This window comes from Stomoxys calcitrans, chromosome 1 (genome assembly GCF_963082655.1).
Source record: "Stomoxys calcitrans chromosome 1, idStoCalc2.1, whole genome shotgun sequence".
Taxonomy (NCBI): domain Eukaryota; kingdom Metazoa; phylum Arthropoda; class Insecta; order Diptera; family Muscidae; genus Stomoxys; species Stomoxys calcitrans.
Window position 1 is genome coordinate 143,048,262 of NC_081552.1, and position 21,541 is coordinate 143,069,802.

The window sequence follows — 21,541 nt, forward strand, 5'->3', positions numbered from 1 at the left end:
CCTCTTATCATTGAGCTTAAACTTGAATCGGACAGCACTCATTGGTATGTGAGAAGTTTGCCCCTGTTCCTTAATGGAATGTTTATGGCCCAATAGCAAAGCCAAACTTGTATATCTGTGCAAATTTTTTTCTCTATGCCGCTTTTTTCGACTTCAAAGTCGATTATTCAACTGCTCAATCATTGAAAGTCGACTTTGACTGTTTTACTCGACTAAGCGTTTAGTCAAAAGTCGACTTTGGGATCCCTAGTCGGTAAGGATGCGATATCGGATGATTCATCCGATTGTCGGTATGTATTTAGGCAAGCGTATTTACCCGCCAATTCACACACAGCCGTTGGCTATTCAGCATGCACTTGCGCAAAAACGTAAACAAAACACATTCTAATAAATTCCGACCGTAAAGAGGTACATATATGTTTTACTGGCAGCTATGAAAAATATCTTAAAAGTACACTTACATATTTTAAGGTACATATGTATATACCTCCGTTTACTCTGCAATAACTAAAAATTGATGTAGCAAATTATTTTTTACTTACTAATACAACGTTAGTTAGTTTCAGTAACAATATCCTAAGTATTTTTTTCCATACAATTTTTACAATAACATCTCAAATTGTAATCTGTGGCATACCTAATATGCCACAGATTACAATTTGGGATGTTATTTTTCTTGCCGGTAGTATTTGAAACTTAAGTCCACGATTTTTTGCAGAAAACCGTACCAAATTTTTACTCTTCTAAAGGTATGTTCAGGTATGTCAAATATTTGACCCAGCTTGTTTTATCATTTTCACCCAAAATATGTAAAATTCGTAAATTATTTCACATTAGACACATTTCGCTTGTCCAAAATCAAATCAAAAAGCGTTAACCATTGGATAAAAAAAAACTTTTTATTATACCCTCCACCATAAGATGGGGGGTATACTAATTTCGTCATTCTGATTGTAACTACTCGAAATATTGGTCTGAGACCCCATAAAGTATATATATTCTTGATCGTCGTGATATTTTATGTCGATCTAGCCATGTCCGTCCGTCCGTCTGTCTGTCGAAAGCACGCTAACTTCCGAAGGAGTAAAGCTAGCCGCTTGAAATTTTGCACAAATACTTCTTATTAGTGTAGGTCGGTTGGTATTGTAAATGGGCCATATCGGTCCATGTTTTGATATAGCTGCCATATAAACCGATCTAGGGTCTTGACTTCTTGAGCCTCTAGAGTGCGCAATTCTTATCCGATTGGGATGAAATTTTGCACTACGTGTTTTGTTATAATATCCAACAACTGTGCCAAGTATGGTTCAAATCGGTTCATAACCTGATATAGCTGCCATATAAACCGATCTTGGGTCTTGACTTCTTGAGCCTCTAGAGTGCGCAATTCTTATCCGATTGGAATGAAATTTTGCACGACGTGTTTTGTTATGCTATCCAACAACTGTGCCAAGTATGGTTCAAATCGGTTCATAACCTGATATAGCTGCCATATAAACCGATCTTGGGTCTTGACTTCTTGAGCCTCTAGAGTGCGCAATTCTTATCCGATTGGAATGAAATTTTGCACGACGTGTTTTGTTATGATATTCTATAACTGTGCCGAGTATGGTTCAAATCGGTTCATAACCTGATATAGCTGTCATATAAACCGATCTTGGGTCTTGACTTCTTGAGCTTCTAGAGTGCGCAATTCTTATCCGATTGGAATGAAATTTTGCACTACGTGTTTCGTTATTATATCCAACAACTGTGCCAAGTATGGTTCAAATCGGTTCATAACCTGATATAGCTGTCATATAAACCGATCTTGGGTCTTGATTTCTTGAGCCTCTAGAGGGCGCAATTCTTATCCAATTTGAATGAATTTTGGCACGTAGTATTTTGTTATGATATCCAACAACTGTGCCAAATATGGTTCAAATCGGCTCATAACCTGATATAGCTGTCATATAAACCGATCTTGGGTCTTGACTTCTTGAGTCTCTAGAGTGCGCAATTCTTATCCGATTGGAATGAAATTTTGCACGACGTGTTTCGTTATTATATCCAACAACTGTGCCAAGTATGGTTCAAATCGGTCCATAACCTGATATAGCTGCCATATAAACCGATCTGGGATCTTGACTTGTTGAGCCTCCAGAGGTCGCAATTATTATCCGATTTGCCTGAAATTTTGTACGACGAATTCTCTCATGACCATTAACATACGTGTTTATTATGGTCTGAATCGGTCTATAGCCCGATACAGCTTCCATATAAATCGATCTCTCTGTTTTACTTCTTGAGCCCACAAAGAGCGAAATTCTTATTCGAATTGGCTGACATTTTACACAGGTCTCCAACATATAATTTAATTGTGGTCCAAACCGGACCATATCTTAAGATCGCTCTAATCGCAGAGCAAATCTTTTCTTATATCCTTTTTTTTTGCCTAAGAAGAGATGCCGGGAAAAGAACTCGACAAATGCGATCCATGGTGGAGGGTATATAAGATTCGGCCCGGCCGAACTTAGCACGCTTTTACTTGTTTGTCCTACTTTCGATTGTATGTAAAATTTGTGTTTCTTTGCATGATATTTAAATTTTTTTTATTCAATCTAAAATTTTAATTTAAAATCCGTAGACAGCGTTTGTTGATATCAGCAAACTAATTTCTCTGGGTGTGGTTCAATTTAAACGGCATTTTTGTGGTTTAACATATAAACTCTGTTCCCAATTTTAGTGCTACTGGGCGCACTAGCATAATTTTAATTATTTTTAAGCCCATTGGCTTGCATGTGATTAGTTTCTTGTATTGTATGTTTTTGCTGTCCGAACAAATTTATTTTATCGCCAGCATTCGAAGCTCGGCTTTCACCATTCCTTTGCGGCCAGTATCTGACGTTTCACTTCACTGGAAAAATCCACGTCCTTCATCAGTGCATTATTGTCGATGTTTCAATTTGCATAGGAATCTGGAAAGCTCATAAGTGCAACGGTGCAACGGATATTGAACAACAAATAAGCAAGATTAAGCCCGCAGTGTTGAACGAGTTCCATCTGCCAGGAACAACCTCGATATTGTCATGTCCAATTTATAAAAAGAGTCAGAAGAACTTCGGTAATTTGAACTATTCTACAAAGAAGGAGAACTACGAATATGGATTGACAACTTAGCATGCGAGGATAAAGTGCATGGCGTTCTTGCTAAAATTGACGTATATCCTGACACAAAAGGAAGAAACTTCGATGAAAATACATCAACTAGATTAGGAAAATATCAGAGAGAAGCAAATAGAGCATGATTTTTTTAAACAACTTGGGCTAAAAGTAGACTTCCCCAAGTAGGGATACAGAAACTCAAACAATGGAAACACTTCTAGGAGATCGTTAAAAGATAAGGATCTATTTTAAATGTCTTTAACTGCAAGGAAAGCACCATTCTACAAAATATAGATAATATGAATCAAAAACTACAACACTTTTAGCGGAAAAGTACCCACAGAAGAAATTGACCCCAACAGTCCATAAAATATTTTCACATGGCAAAGATGTAATTGAATATCAGTCGTTGCCAATTGGAGAGCTTTCTGAAGAAGCACAGGAGTCTCTTAGCAAATTCTATTAAAAATATAGATTGCAGAACACTTTAAAAGCATCAGGGCTGAGGCAAAATGAAGAACTATACAACATTTTGGCAACATCTTCAGATCCAATTATTTCTTCAAAGCGGCATGTGAAGTCACAAAACAAATTAAAAGCAATTAAAATCGTGCTAAGTTCGGCCGGGCCAGTCTTATATGCCCTCCACCATGGACCGAAATGGTCAAGATCCTTAAATGACTTTTTCAAATTTATATGAGCTAAATTAAGATATTGACCGATATGGACCGTACTTGTCATGCTGTACAAGTCATATACAAATATCACCACCAAAATTTTAGGCAAATCGAATAATAATTGGGCCTTCAAAACGCTTAGAAAATCAAATTGGAAGATCGGTTTATATGCCAGCTATGTCAGGTTATGAACCAATTTAGACCATATGTGGCACAGTTGTTGGAGGTCATACCAAATCGACATATGCAAAATTTCAGCCAAAGTGGTTAAGAATTGCACCGTCTACGACGCAATAAGTCAAATCAGGTGATCGCTTTAAATAACGGTTATATCAGGCTAAAGACTGATATAGACCATACTCGAATCGTTAAGAATCGCACAGCATCAATGGTTTTTTGAACAACTGATTTTGGACAACCTTCACGAAATTCGTCTTGGAGAGAACTACGACCTCGGTTGAATTCACCATACCATCGATAAACATTGGTCCGTGGTGGATCTTCATCGCCAAAAATTGATTTAAGTAAATCGATGCACTGTTGTTAAGTTAAACCACGTCGAAAGTTGTAAAAAATAATCGCACGAAAATTTTCACGATTTAATTCCATTTTTTCGAGAATTCGGCTAGATGAATCTTTTAAGTTACTGTAAACAACACGAATAGCGCTCGTATGTCAAAACGTTCTGAGTACTTATAACTTCAAAAATGTCTAGCTTTACAATAGAGCTGTCAGTTGACAGATTGCAACTCAAGGGTTGTCCAAGTTTTTTTTTTTATTTTTGAGTTAATAATTTTAAAGCATTAAAGCGTATAAAATTATAAAAAAAATATTATTTTAAATCCACTTATTTTCCATTTTTTCACAAATTTGGACTTAAGCTACTAAGCACCTACAAGGCGTAGCACCCATTAATTTCATGCCTGGGTGCACCCATTAATTTCATAGCCTGAACAGTTATCTTTCATATGCCGTTTAAATCATTCAGTTCAGTCTTAATGTGTTCAAAAGATATGATTTTTGCGTTTGCGCCACTGTGCGACGGTATGAATACCTGTGACGGTATCATACCTGACGGTATGAATTGGCTTTCGATTTGCTTGAACCATAACGCCGGGTTACTATGCCAAAATGGTGGATTCTTGACCGCAACTCTGGAAATTTCTTGTTGTCTTGAGTTAAAGGCCTCGTCCATAATCGAATTTAAGGTTCTACTGCCTTGTTCCGGTGTTGGTGGATTAACTCCTGCTCCGTTGCCATTAATTGCATTCCTTTGTGGGGTATGAAGCATTTTGAATTTTCTGTGTTAGTCGGGGTCACCAATTGACGTGGTGTCGGTAGCAAAAAGTAAAACGCAAACAATTACAAAATTTTAAGACTATTTTATTTTGTCTTCCAGCCAAGTCTAAAAATATTTGCTGACTGAATACAATTTTTATACAATGAAAATAAAAACAAGTAAAAGCGTGCTAAGTTCGGCCGGGCCGAATCTTATGTACCCTCCACCATGGATCGCATTTGTCGAGCTCTTACCACGGTATCTCTTCTTGGGCAAACAAAGGATAAAAGAATATTGAATATTAGAGACCATAGTAGAAGTCATTGTATAACATTTCATCCACTTTAGGGGCTGAAGAAGTAAAATAGGGAGATCCGTTTTTAGGTGAGCTGTATTAGCCTATAAACTGATTCATTTCATATTCGACACGTATGTTAAAGGTCATGGGAGAAGGCGTTGTACAAAATATCAGCCGAATCGGATAATACTTGCGCCCTTTAGAGGCTCAAGAAGTCAAGATCCCATATCGGTTTATATGGCAGCTATATCAGGTTATGGACCGATTTGAACTATTCTTAGCACAGTTGTTGAAAGTCATAACAAAATACCTCCTGCTAAATTTTAGCTAAATCCGATAATAATTGCGCCCTCTAGTGGCTCAAGAAGTCAAGACCCCAGATCGGTTTATATGGCAGCTGTATCAGGTTATGGACCGATTGGAACCATTCTTAATACAGTTGTTGGAAGTCATAGCAAAGTTTATATGCAGCTATATCAAAACGTGGACCAATATAGCCCATTTACAATCCCAACCGACCTACACTAATAAGAAGAATTTCTGCAAAATTACAAGCGGCTAGCTTTACTCCTACTAAAGTTAGCGTGCTTTCGACATACAGACGGACGGCGCCCAGTAGCACTAAAATTGGGAACAGAGTTTATATGTTAAACCACAAAAATGCCGTTTAAATTGAACCACACCCAGAGAAATTAGTTTGCTGATATCAACAAACGCTGTCTACGGATTTTAAATTAAAATTTTAGATTGAATAAAAAAAATTTAAATATCATGCAAGGAAACACAAATTTTACATACAATCGAAAGTAGGACAAACAAGTAAAAGCGTGCTAAGTTCGGCCGGGCCGAATCTTATATACCCTCCACCATGGATCGCATTTGTCGAGTTCTTTTCCCGGCATCTCTTCTTAGGCAAAAATAAAAAGGATATAAGAAAAGATTTGCTCTGCGATTAGAGCGATCTTAAGATATGGTCCGGTTTGGACCACAATTAAATTATATGTTGGAGACCTGTGTAAAATGTCAGCCAATTCGAATAAGAATTTCGCTCTTTGTGGGCTCAAGAAGTAAAACAGAGAGATCGATTTATATGGAAGCTGTATCGGGCTATAGACCGATTCAGACCATAATAAACACGTATGTTAATGGTCATGAGAGAATTCGTCGTACAAAATTTCAGGCAAATCGGATAATAATTGCGACCTCTGGAGGCTCAACAAGTCAAGATCCCAGATCGGTTTATATGGCAGCTATATCAGGTTATGGACCGATTTGAACCATACTTGGCACAGTTGTTGGATATAATAACGAAACACGTCGTGCAAAATTTCATTCCAATCGGATAGGAATTGCGCACTCTAGATGCTCAAAAAGTCAAGACCCCAGATACGTTTATATAACAGCGATATCAGGTCATGGACCAATTTCAACCATACTCAACACAGTTGTTGGAAATCATAACAAAACACCTCATGCAAAAATTTCAAGCGGATAGCTTTACTCCTTCGGAAGTTAGCGTGCTTTCGATAGACAAACGGGCGGACGGACAGACGGAGGGACATGGCTATTTCGACTTAAAATGTCATGGCGATCAAGAATATATATACTTTATGGGGTCTTAGACAAATATTTCGAGGAGTTACAAACAGAATGACGAAATTAGTATACCCCTATCCTATGGTGGAGGGAATAAAAAAATGACAATGAAAATCAAAGCCTACTTAACCTATCATTATTTTCCTAAGATACTAAAATTATTTGAATTATTTGAAAAGCAAGTTAGAGCGTGCTAAGTTTGGCTGGCCGAATCTTGTATACCTCCACCATGGATCACATTTGTCGAGTTCTTTGCCCGGTATCTCTTTTTAGGCAAACAAAGAATAATGGATAAGAATTGTTATGATATTGGAGCTATATCAAGTTATAGTCTGATTCGGACCATAAATAAATTGAATGTTGTAGACCATAGTAGAACCCATTGGGTAATATTCCCGTGAAGATTGATTAAGACAATATTGGACACGTATGTTGAAGGTTATGGGAGAAGACGTTATAGAAAATCAGCCAAATCGGATAAGAATTGCGCTCTCTAGTGGCTCTAGAAGTTTATATGGCAGCTAGATCAGGTTATGTACCGATTTGAACCATACTTAACACAGTTGTTGGAAGGCATAACAAAGCACTTCATGCGAAAAGTGGCCAAAAAAATCAACATCCCAGAACGGTTTATATGGCAGTTTATAATGGCGGTTTATACGCCTGCTCACGGTTATTGATTGGTCTAATAAGTACAAGTCACATTGTTCAATTTTGTAACGCAAAATATTGGTCTTTTTTGTAGCCAAATCCAAATATAGACCGATCTGAACCATTTACGGCACGGATGTCGAAAAGCATAACATAAGTCAATGTGTCAAATTTGAGCGAAATCGGATTTTTGGGTCTAAGACCTTAAATTGTGAGATCGGTCTATATGGCCGCTATAGCCAAATCTGTACCGATCTGAGCCAAATTGAAGAAGAATGTGAAGGGCCTAACACAACTCACTGTCTCAAATTTCATCGATGTCGGTCAATAAGTCGTTTTATGGGCCCAAGACCACAAATCGAGAGATCGGTCAATATAATAGTTATATCCAAATCTGGAGAAAGATGTCGAAGGCTCTAACACAACTCACTGTCCCAAATTTTGGCGACATCGGGCAATAAATGCGACTTTTATGGGCCCAACACCTTAAATCGATAGCTCGGTCTATATGGCAGCTATATCCAAATCTGAATTGATCCAAATTAAAGAAGGATGTCAAAGAGCCTAGCACAATTCACTATATAAAATTTCACCAAAATCGGATAATAAATTCCCCTTTTAAGGGCCTAAACCTTAAATCGAGAGATCGGTCTATATGCCAGCTATATACAATTCTGGACCTATCTAGACCAAATTGAAGAAGGATGTCGAGTGGCCTAACTCAACTCACTGTTTCAAATTTTAGCAAAATCGAGTAATAAATGTAGCTTTTATGGGCCGAGGACCCTAAATCGGCGGATCGGTCTATATGGGTGCTATATCAAGATATAGTCCGATTTAGCCCATCTTTGAACTTAATCTGCTTATGGACAAAAAAAGAATCTCTGCTAATATTCAGTTCAATATCTCTACGGGCGGACATGCCTAGATCGTTTTAGACTTTTACGCTGATCAAGAATATATATACTTAATAGGGTCGGAAATGGATATTTCGATGTGTTGCAAACGGAATGACAAAATTAATATACTCCATCCTTCGGTGGTGGGTATAATGACTTATGCGGCATTTCCCTTTTTAAAATACCTTTGAACTGATGTTGTTCTACTTTACTGAACACGCGAGGTCTTTTTATTTTTTTAATCGGCAAAATGACAGAAAAATCAAACAAATGGGTTTCCTCACAGAAACGGAGAGTAAGAAGGGACAGTACATTGGTAGTCCAAAACATGTAAAAGCGTGCTAAGTTCGTCCGCGCCGAATCTTCGGAAAAAATTATACAAAATAAATTTAGTTGAATCAAATAATTTCAATCACATGGTCAGGTGATTTCCTTTCAATAATATTCTACAAATTAAAATCTTATTTCCAATATAATTTGTGATGCTCTTAAGCTCGACTCCCATGAAAAACAAAAATTTTTTTATTTCAGCGTTTTTTTTTGCAACTTGATGTTTTAGAAGATTTTTGTATTTAAAACAGCAGATTTTGTTAGTTGAATTAGCAGTATGAAATGCTAAAACAGCAGCACTAAGTTTACTGAAACAGCAGTAATGTCTGCTTTCCCGTTTTCAGCAAACATAAACTGTTGTTGAAGCAAGCATTTGTGCTGTTTTGAATAACAAATTTCGTTTACTGAACTCTATCTCTGGTACAAAAACCTTATTTTAGCTTTTCAATGAAAACAATAAAGGATCCGAACTTCTCTTACACAAATATTGTACTTGTATGAAGCGCAAAAGCCAAACGGAAAAGATTTATCTGTATCAGTAACCATCCGCTTAATAGAATCTATGACTTTAAGATGTATAAGAATGCAAATGTAAATGTCGCCCATGAACATTCCATTAAGGAACAGGCTAAACTTCTCACATATCAATGAGTGCAGTCCGATTCAAGTTTAAGCTCAATGATAAGGGGCTTCTTTTATATAGCCGAGTCCGAACGGCGTGCCGCAGTGCGACACCTCTTTGGGAGAAGTTTATCATGGCATAGTACCTCACAAATGTTACCAGCAATAGGAGGGGAAAACCACCGCTGAAAATTTTCTCTGATGGTCTCGCCAGGATTCGAATCCAGGCGTTCAGCGTCATAGGCGGACATGCTAACCTCTGCGCTACAGTGGCCTCCTCTTTAAGATGTATAGACATGGTCAAAAATGGTGCAATTTATATGAACCATCAATTAGTTACGTTCGCTTTGCACACGTGAAAATGCACCATTGTCGAGCAAAGCCTAATTTATTTAAATATAGGGGTCTTAATCCCCGATTTGAAATATGTTGTTTAAAGCTTAGTACTACGTCAAGTAAAATGGTAATAAATCTTTTTGTGTACCCAGTCCATTTGTCGAATTTTACTCTCATAGAAAAAAGTTTGCTGAAAATAGCAAACACTGTCTGCTGAATATTAGTAGTTAATTTTGCTGCTATTATAGCAGTAGAACTGCAGCAGCAGGCTGACTGCCGAAAAGTCTCTTGTTTACTGAAAATGACTGCTGCTTAATTATGAAGGGGATGTTAAGAATATTGAAATACAAATGAAAGTGTGTATCGCAGGGGATGTTTATAATCACCACTGAATGTATGTATGTATTCTTTACAGTAATATTCCACAAATTAAAATCTTTTCCAACAAAATTTCTAAGAAAAGTTCTAAAAAATGCCTAAAATAATCAAAACAAATAACAGGCAAGCTTTTTCGAGCTATCTCAGAGATCGCACTATGCTCTCATTCTCATCCAATGAGTATAAATTGACTGCAGGTGTTCCCATTTCTTCTTCTCTTTTTCTTATTTTCAACAACGATCTATTGAGTCAAACATCCAATCCGATCTACTCATTTGCGGATTACAGTAATCTCTGTCATTCGTACTCATTCGACCATAGGCCCAGTCTACGAGATGTTGAGGACAAGAGGCAGGTTATGGACAATGCATTATGTCAGGATTTGCTGGCCATTTCTGAGGGGGGTCGTATTAATCGGGTAGATTTTAATGCACGGAAGACTCAGTGCTGTTTGTTGTCACACTAACGATTCGCTGACCCATTACGATCATCTTTGTCTATCAACGGTATAGATGTTGAGCAATCAGAAGATCTTGATGTTCTGGGCAGGAAAATAAAAAGTGATGTCCGTTTGGCTAAACATGTATTTGAAGTGTCGAAAGAAGCATCAAAGTGCTTAGGCTTCCTTAAACGGTGTAAGAATTACTCCACTTCTTCTGATCTTTTTAACATCTATACCACTTTCATACAACCAGGGAAGAGTTGATACCAAACGTTCTTAATTCAGTACCATACGGTATTGATAGTAAAGCAACACCGTATGGTACAAAAGCAATACCGGATGGTATGGATGATCCATAAAATGATTAGCACCGTTTGGTACTAGCCTTATTACCGAACTGGTATTGGTTTAAATACCAATCTGCTATTGGTTTTAGCACCAGATCGTTAATGGTATTATTATTATTCCACCCCCTAATGGACCAAAAAAACTATTGAAAATAATTTTAATCTAATTTTATTTCGATCATTTATGTGAATAATTACAAAATAATGTTACACCGTGACCAACCTCAATTATTTGTATTCAGAAATTGATTCCATATCCATCGATTCCCAGAAGTGGTTTTCATATGAATACACCAACACAGCACCGTTTCCACACAATGGACTCTCATGTTTTTACCTAGAATGTCCATAGAATTGTACAATGTCGATTTTAACCGCTTTCGAGAATTTGAACAGGTTTTTACGCACTCAAATTATATTAAAACATTGTTTGTATTTTTTTTTAACAAATATTTTATAATGGCAACAATATTTTAAGTACAAAGCTCAACAACACTTGATACTAAATGGTATTAAAAAACTTAGCCAATGTCGCGAACAAAATAATACCAGGCGGTATAGACAAAGTACCGTCATTTTTCTATTAGTGTAAGAGCACAGATGGATTACAACTCATATGTTTGGAGCTTCAAAATCATCCCTGAAGCTACTAGACCGTGTACAGAGGAGAGCGATGGCGTTGATAGAGGACAGTAGGGTATTCAACTCTGTTGCCTCCCTTGAACATCGTCGCAATGTGGGTTGTTTGGTAGGTACTTTCATGGTGTGTGTTCATCTGATATTCGTGTTTTTATTCCTGATGTAACGATGATTGTCAGATTTGCCAGCGGACCGGATAATGCATTATAGAGAGAATTCTTAATTCACCCGTACCGTTCGTATGTGGAATCGACTTCCGGCTAACGTACTCAACGTTTTTCACACTCATGCACAGCATTTATAGGGGACATCCCCTGTGTGTTGGTTGATAGAAAAAAATATCACAATTTTCTCAGCAGGTTTTTGTACTTTAAAACAGCAGATTTTGTTTGCCGATTTAGCTGACCGAAATGTTTGCTGATACTGGAACCCTATGTTTGCTGAAACAGCATGGCTGTTTTGAATGATGAGATTTGGTTGAGTGTACCGAATTTCTGCTCAATAATCAAATGAGTGTATTTTACAGACCGAAGGGCTGATGGACCCATGGGCAAGTTTGGCAGTTTCAAATGGACATGCAAGTTAGATAGTCGAAGTGGACGCAAAGGTCCATGAGATGAGGACTTAATTACTTTGTGTGAACGCAGTTAAAAAATAAACGCGTATTTAATAGGATATGAAAAGACATGAACTTTTTGTCAATAGTTTTTCATTTGGTTTCCTTTGACAAATAAAGCCGTCCATGTTTCTCAGCTTCTAACATTTGGCTGGGTTGTATTAGTAGTCATCAGTATGTGGGTGATGCTGATTTGATTTCTGTTCGCTGCAGAATAACTATAAAACAACGTTGTCTCTGTCGAATGAATGAAAACACATCGTTAACCAGTTTTCATAATCGGTTTGTGGGTGTGTGGGTGACTGAATGTTTGGTTATGATAAGCCAGCGCTCACATCGTATCGCAAACATACGCACACACATGTTGGTGTGTGTGGCCATGTGTGGGTGAGTGCGAAATTAATTTGATTTTAGAGCACTTCGTGTACATGGTAAACAAAACCAGCCGTGAAAACAATGTTCTGCGATTGTTAACCACGGCGATCCGCGTGCGAATGGAGAGTGGGGATACGTTTGCCTCGGACCAACGCTAGCCGGCACATAACAGTCCGCGTTCGATTTTTGTCAAGAATAGATCGGCATTAACAAGCTACCAGGAAACCGGGAAATATCAAAAATCTTCATTATTCTCGATTTCATTCACTCGAATTGTTTTGGGTAAAGAGTGGTAAAACTCCACATGCGCATAATATGATGAATAATTATTGTTCGGTGGGTTGTCCGCTGTAGTTGATGGAATATCCATATCAAGCAGCATTACAAGTGACAAGTCCATTGATTGAAATCAAACTGTGATAACAAGTTGGCCACATATTTTATGTAATTAGTGTTCGGTGAGATAGAAAAGTTTAGTAAGATAAGTGTGAACATTCGATGTCTTCACTTGACAAATTGGAACCTGGTAAAATATTATTTATTGGTTTAAGGTTAACTATATAATAAACATACATGTCGCATGGCCGATCCTCATATATTATTTTAATTCTATCGAGCGCAAGTCAGATGTACCAAATAAAATTCCAGTAAAAAGTGTAATGATATCATACTATCTCATATATAAAAATCAATTTGCGTTTGTTGGTAGGTTTGTTTGTTTGTTTGGGTGTTCCTTATAGACTCAGAAACGGTTGAACCGATTTTCTTGAAATTTTCACAGATGGTACATAATGACCCCGTGGTGAAAAAAAGGGTAGTACATTTTTTGATATCTGAATATATTTAGACCAATCACGACAATATGGGACTCAATTGTCGGACCAAGTGCTAGGGGGACCACCCTAAGCCCCAAAACACCCCTAAATCGGACATATTTACCGACCATGGCAATATGGGACTCAAATGAAAGGTATTTGCGAGTAGAATACTAATCGGATATCCAAATGTGGGACCAAGTGTTTGGGGGCCGCCTCTCACCAAAAACATCCCCTCAAAGGTTACAAATTTACGACCATAGCAATATGGGGCTCAAATGAAAGGTCTTTGGGAGTGGACCACGTATTTGATATCAACATTAGGGGCCAACTGTCTAGCGGACGTCCCACCACCATAACAACCCCCAAATAGGACGTATTTGCTCACCAAGACAATTTGGGTCTTAAAGAGAGTGGAATTTAATATTCATAGTTTTTAGGGCCAATACCCCAAACCGGACAGATTTGCTGACTATTGCAATAAGGAGTTTAAATGAGACTAGGAAACGAATTTCATATCCAATTTTGAGGCCAATGGCAATATGGGGTTCAAATAAATGATGTATAGTTATATGAGAATAGAACACGTTGCTGGTATATTTTCCGAGCTTAGTGTTTGGAGGACCACCCCAATCCCCAAAACACCCCTAAATCGGGCATATTTACCGACCATGTCAATGTACGGCTTAAATGAAAGGTATTGGGGGGTAGAGCAAGAATTGATACCCATTTTCTGGACCAATTTTCTGGGGGTCTACCCCTTTCCCAAAATACCCCACAAACAGCAATTTTTTACTGACCATGGGGCTCAAATATAGGTATTTGGGAGTAGAATACGAATTTGATATCCAAAGGTTGGATAATGTGTTTAGGGCAACACCCCTTTCCCAAAACACCCCCAAAGGAAAAAATTTTTCGACCATGCCAATATATGGCTCAAATGAAAGGTATTTGAGATTAGAAAACCTATTTTAGGGCCATGTGTTTGGGGGACGCCTCATCCTGTAAACTCCTCTCAAGCCAATGGCAATATAAGGTTTAAATAAATGGTATTTGAGAGAAGAGCACGATGCTGATATTTTTTCAGGGCCATGTATCTGGGGGACCACGTCTCCCCCGAAAACTCCACTAAATCAGACATCATGAGAATATCGGGCTGAAATGAAGTATTTTTTTAGAATGGAATACACCTTACATCCAAACTCAAATTCGTAGACCAATAAAGATCATATGGGATTCATATAAAGGCACTTATATTGTTAAACTGTTAGTCAAGTTAACATGGTATTTCACTAAAAGATCTTTCATTGTCGAAAATAAATATTCCAAGGAAACTTTTGTTCCAAATAAAGTAAATAAAGGCGCAGCGGAGCGGGCCCGGGTCAGCTAGTAACAGATAAAACTAACCTTTAAATTGTGATTTGACACCATACAGTAGCATGTCCCAAATAACCCAAACTATTTTATGTGAAACGCATACCCTCCATTTGCTTCCTTTTGATCCCAAAAACCAAAATAGGAAATTTTATGGCGATAGACGTCCAAAGTTGGATGTAGTACTTTATAAGGGATCAAGATGAGCTTTTAGGTCTTAGATTGAAATTCGTTAACGAAGTAGACGAAAATCATGAACTGACCAGGATTACATTTCAGGCGGGCCCCCCTCACTGTGGTTCGAAATTGAAAAATTCTAAAAATATAGCTTGGATCCCCTACCTACTTCCCTGGGGGCCACTATATGCATATATCTCAATCTAAGCCGATTTTTATCAAAATTCACAGCGATCGTCGTGAAATGTAGTAAAAAACGACAGACGGACAAACTGTACATAAATTAAATACCTACAGACCGTCATGGCTAAGCCCAATCAGAAATAGTTTTTGTGTACTTAATTCACATGACCTAAAATCCAAAACTGGATCCTTAAGAAAGTATTACATTCAATTGTGGACATAGAGACGTCAAGCACTATGGTTAAACGATGGGCATAGTATTTCCTATTTTGTTTATTGGATCCAAAAAGACACAAAAACGGGGGCCAAGCGTTTCTCTATTTGCAAAAACCATTTTTTTTTTTCATTTATAGCGTGTAACAGTCTGCTTATAGTACATACTAAAATAAAACACAGCAAATATTGGCAAAAATATGTTTCAAGAGTAAATTATAACTCGAAACCCCCACGAATTGCTATAAAACATTGACCCTATGAAAGGTTTGTACACAAGTCGGCTATTTATCGTATAAATAAATATACCAATAAATAAATAAAAAATACAAAATAAATAAGAAAAAAATTAATGCCGCCTGATATAGAGACGTCAAAATATGTTTTGCTTTTAATGAATGAGCTAATTGAATTATTTTCTATTTATCATTTAGACTGTCAATTTATAGGCACACATTTGTACATGTGTGCATATTATTGAGTGAGGTTTGCTATTGATTGAGGGAGTTTTAAAATTATGGTGTTAATTAATGAAAAAGAAACGGAAAATATTAAGAAATTTGCGCCAAAAACCCAAAAGTTTTAAATTTAATTCAGTGTATTATTACCTTTGTAATACTAAGACCGAGTGTTTATAAACAATTCTAAAAAAAATATTTATTTATTTAAAAAAGCATTTTTAAAGATATTTATATGAAATTAAAATTTCGAGCATTTTTTAATGTTAAATTAAAACAAATTGAGATGGGCTTAAGCCAGACAAAGACGAATTTTTGAAACGCTACACCACATTGGGTGCAGATATTAATCCGTCCCATGCCACTATGGACATACACCTACGCCAGTAATCGGCTTGTTGTGCGCTCTAAAAACTATAAAGTAACCTCTAACAAGTAAAAGCGTGCTAAGTTCGGCCGAGCCGAATCTTATATACCCTCCACCATGGATCGCATTTGTCGAGTTCTTTTCCCGGCATCTCTTCTTTGGCAAACAAGGATATAAGAGAAGATTTGCTCTGCGATTAGAGCGATGTTAAGATATGGTCCGGTTTGGACCACAATTAAATTAATGTTGGAGACCTGTGTAAAATGTCAGCCAATTCGAATAAGAATTGCGCTCTTTGTGGGCTCAAGAAGTAAAATAGAGAGATCGATTTATATGGGAGATGTAACGGGCTATAGACCGATTCAGACCATAATGAACACGTATGTTGATGGTCATGAGAGAATCCGTCGTACAAAATTTCAGGCAAATCGGATAATAATTGCGACCTCTACAGGCTCAAGAAGTCAAGATCCCAGATCGGTTTATATGACAGCTATATCAGGTTATGAACCGATTTGAACCATACTTGGCACAGTTGTTGGATATCATAACAAAACACGTCGTGCAAAATTTCATTTCAATCGGATAAGAATTGCGCACTCTAGAGGCTCAAGAAGTCAAGACCCAAGATCGGTTTATATGACAGCTATATCAAAACATGGACCGATATGGCCCATTTACAATACCAACCGACCTACACTAATAAGAAGTATTTTTGCAAAATTTCAAGCGGCTAGCTTTTCTCCTTCGGAAGTTAGCGTGCTTTCGACAGACAGACGGACGGACAGACGGACGGACGGACGGACAGACGGACGGACGGACGGACAGACGGACGGACGGACAGACGGACATGGCTAGATCGACATAAAATGTCACGATGATCAAGAATATATACTTTATGAGGTCTCAGATGAATATTTCGAGTAGTTACAAACAGAATGACGAAATTAGTATACCCCCCATCTTATGGTGGAGGGTATAAAAAGAAAATTTGAAGTTAGGCATTGCTACTTACTGAATCCTTAATTGTTTTCCATACCACTCCCCTAAGTTGGTGCATGTCTGGTATTGTGTCTCCACCTAAGTGCCGGTATATGTTAGACGCGAAAGCCTAACCTAACCGAGTTTATTGACGGCAGTCCTCTGGCCTTCACCGCCAAATCGCCTGCCCTTTCATTTCCCCTTAATCCGTTATGGCCCGGCACCCAAACGATGCGGATTTTCCCATCCTCAGAGAAGGCGTTAATCTCCTTCTTACACAGCAAGACTGTTCGTGACCTTACCGTCCTGGTTGTTATTGCCCTTATGGCAATTTTACTATCGGTATAGATGCTCACACTCGACGTCCTCGCGTTAGCACCACACCACTTCATGCATTCCGTGATCGCCCGGATCTCCGCCTGCAGGACCGTATTATGGTCAGGCACTCTAAAACAGATCTCAGTCCCTGGGTTCTCAATGTTAACCCCCAGGCCCACTCTGTCTTCTAGCTTTGATCCATACGTGTAACATGATCTTCCAGATGGCAATACTAGGGTTCCGTCAATCCTTGATTGGGCCGATGGCAGCAGTGCCTCGCACTCGACTTCAAGGTTCATCTCAGGTATCCGATCGGAAACCTCTTCCCTTCCTTCCAGGTTTCCTATCGCAGCCTCGATTATACCGCGATGGTATGAGCTGCTCCCATCCTCAATCCATTCTCCCATCGCCCTAAGTCTCATAGCCGCAGTGACTGCCTCACACTTAATCTGTAAGGCAATGGGTCGGATAGAATAGTCTCCCCCACTCCAGTGCCCTAGTGGGGGTGGTCCTCATGGCTCCGCCTATGCCAAGACAACATGTTCTCTGAACCTGTTGTATGGCCCTTTTTTCTTCATAGCAGTCCACCAAACTACTGAGGCGTAAGTAATTATTGGTCTAATCACGTACCTGCAGAGCCAGATTCAGGCACCATTTCGAGCCAACGGCCCGTCTATATAGTACCCAACATCTGTGAGCCTTCTCAGTACGCTCCTGAATGTGACACTTCCAACTCAGTTTCCTGTCCAAGATCACACCTAAGTATTTGATATCGATATCGAAATCGTCTTATTGAGGAAACGTGGTGCGTTAAATAGGCCCACCTTCATCTACCTTGTGAACAGGCATATTTCAGTCTTCTCTGGGTGAACATTTCGACCCCTGGGTCTAGCCCAGTCATATGCCATGTGCAAGACTCTTTCGGCCCTTCTGCATAGCTCTTTCAGATGCTTACCCCTTAGAAGAATTATAACATCGTCTGCGTAGCCCCCTCGATGTCCATGCGTACCGCAAGTGTGTATGTTATGGCATGGAAGGATTCTTCTATTTTATGCACAACCTCGTGCAGGGCAGTCTCCACCAACCTTTCCTTGACATAGGCATTCTGTTTGTATTTGAGCAGTTCGCTGGATGTCCTACTCTTTATCATGGTGCCCACAATACGTTCCATGGTTTTGAGTAGAAAGGACGTAAGGCTTATGGGTCTGTTGGCCTTTGGTGTCCCATAACTTGCCTTGCGGGCTTGGGTATAAACACCATCCTTGCTTCCTGCCAGGCTTCCGGAGTATATGCAAGTCCAAAGCACGCTGTGAAAATTTTGGCCAGATGAAGCGCCAGATAGTCTGCCTCTTTTTGTAGTAACGCCGGAAATACTCCATCAGGTCCGGGTGACTTAAATGGTTTTATGCTCCTCAAGGATTCTTTCACCATAAATTCCGTAATTATAAACATTCGATCAACTTCATTATTCCAAGATTCCGGCGTCTCCGTGAGTCCTGTCGTTTCCTGTGGAAATGGGTTTTCATCAAAAGCCTCGACGTGTCCTCCGTTGTCTCTGCTTCACTCCCATGTCGTCTACTAAAGTTTCAGTTTGGGTTTTTGGAAGAAACTTTTTTATCTTGGCGGCGTCACTAACGCTATCGACCCGTTCGCAGAAAAGTTTCCAGGAGGCACATTTTGCCGCTCTGGTACCTTGAGCCGTGTGTAGTACACATCCCAACAAACTTCCGCTTTTCTACGACGTGCTCTGTTAAAAAGTCTGTGGACCTCTTTCCAAATATTGCGAATCTCCCCCGTCATCCAAGGTTTTTCTTGGGCGGATTTCCTTTCCCGAAGAGGACAACTATCTTCGAAGTGCAGTCGTAATCCTGTTAACATTTTCGTCAATGTCTACTATACTAGGACAATCTAAATTATCTTGCCCAAGTCTTCTTCTGAGTAGCCTTCCGAATTTTGTCAGTTGGGTTTCAACTTATTCCGGAAGCTTATCGGATTCGGCGCTGGTCATGCTATTCTATACTTAATGTAGCGATGGTCAGAGAAAGAGTGTTCCATGGAGACCTCATCGATTAGATTTTCCGAACATATCGTCACATCTAATACCTCCTCCATAATCCTATTAACAAAGTTGGCGGTGCTACCAATATTAGGTGTTATTAGGTCGTTAGTATTCAAGAAATCTGCCAGGGCTTGGCCCCGCTTATTAGTTGTTGCGCTACCACACGAAATTTGATGAGAGTTCGTATCGCACTCTATTAGTACCTCGTTTCCTGTCTGTTTTGCTTTCCTCACTAGCCGTTGCAGCTCCGACGTGGGTGGCGGTGTCGGAGAGTCGAAAGGCAGATAAAGTAATGCCAGGTATGCTCCACCGTCTCCCTGTCTCAACACTATTGCATCCTACGTTGACAACTCTGTGGAAAATATATAATTCAAATTTTTATGGCAAATAACGCAAGTTCTCGGCCGAGTACCAGTGTAAGCATAGAATAATTGGTAGTTGATATGGTTCAGTCCAAAAACTTTGTTCCGGGTCGTCCATGGCTCCTGAGTTAAGGCAATATGAATAATGCTCTTGCTGATTTTCTCCATCAGAGCGTGAGTAGCTATCTCGCACCGGTGGAGGTTTATCTGGATTACCTCAATCATTGGTCCTCCAGCAAATGGGCATCTTGGGAGTAGTCGATGATCTCATCGTCTGCTCCCTGTTCGTCAGACTGCATTGACTTTCCTGTCACTGTACTGCCTGATGTCATCGTTTTAGGTTCTTTGCCTAGTCTAGTCTTTCGACTCTTTATACAGTCGACAATGGTTCCATCGTCGGGTCCCTTTTCGTTAAGCAGTATTGGGTTTCCATTCCCTGTACTGCCTAATGTTTCAATACTAGGATCTTTGCCTATCTTAGTGTTCCAAATCCTAAGTTAATGGTGATGGTACCATCATCGGTTCCCTGTTCGTTGGGTTGCATTGAGACTCCTGTCGCGGCGCCGCCTAATGTTTCAATATTAGGATCTTTACCTGACCCAGTATTCCGAATCTGGAAGTTAGTGGTGGGTTCCTGTTTGTTAGGCAGTCGTCGGGTTCCTGTTTGTTAGGCTGTGTTGGGTCTCTCGCCACTCCACTGCCTGATATTTCAGAATTAGGATATTTGCTTATCCTAGTCTTTCCAATATTGAGAGGAGCCGTGATTGCCTTATTGTCAGCCCCCTGTTTGTTGGGCGGTGTTGAGTCACCTGCCACTGTACGGCCTGATGTCTCAAAATGAGAATTTCTGCCTCAAAATGCGAACTTCTGCCTATCCTTGACTTCCTAATCTTAAAAAAGATAGATTGGTCCCATAGTGCGCCATGCCTTTAGTCTTAGCCCAACTCGTGACGGAGACTTGATCAATGCCAACCACAAGGAGAGTTCCTTCCCCCTTCTCCTCCCTGTGGAAGACCTCCCACTTCTCTGCGACCAAACGTTTTGTTTGCCCAAGAATCCCAACATGCGTTCTGTCGCAAATTTACTGCCCTATCCCTTGATGAAGACCGTTGCCTTTGTGAGCTGGCGAATATCCATCTTTCTCACCAGGTCGAGCTTTGCGCCCTCCCAGGGAGCGTGAATAGCTCTGACGAGCTGTTTGACGGTATCAATACATTCCGCCAACGCAAAACGCAGCGTAAAGATGTCCCCTCTAAACTCACAGCTCATCATTTGTATGGGTGGACCCTCTACAGAGTTCCACACATGTTCGAAAATCCGCTCGTTGACCAGATCCTCCACTTGGGACCGATGATCTGGAGGAATCCTACCGGATGCACAGCCGATATTGATGACTGCATAAGTCAGCTCACATCTGTTGTGCTTCCTTGCCACTCTGGGCGGCTCCTTACCTTTCTCAGCGACTATCTTTCCCATTAATTGGTCTGACGACTAGTTGTGCGCTTGAAGCATTACTCTCGACTACAGGTGCCAAGGCACCCACACCTATCAGAGGGGAGGACTACACCCTACGGCCTGACGCCACCACCGCAGATGTTGAATCTTT

At 39.5% G+C, this 21,541-nt stretch overlaps 1 protein-coding gene across 5 annotated transcripts in view; it reads left to right on the plus strand.

The window, feature by feature from the left end:
- The window catches only part of LOC106092869 (uncharacterized), a 146,263-nt gene that overhangs the window by 101,630 nt on the left and 23,092 nt on the right, over positions 1-21,541 (plus strand). The window contains exon 2 of one of the 5 annotated variants that reach the window (XM_059360717.1): positions 719-749. The exons of 3 other annotated variants lie outside the window; for them this stretch is intronic. The gene's annotated coding sequence lies outside the window, so the exon portion shown is untranslated. Of the gene's footprint in view, positions 1-718; positions 760-21,541 lie in introns of those variants that run through there. One more of the 5 variants, XM_059360714.1, reaches the window with a different exon arrangement.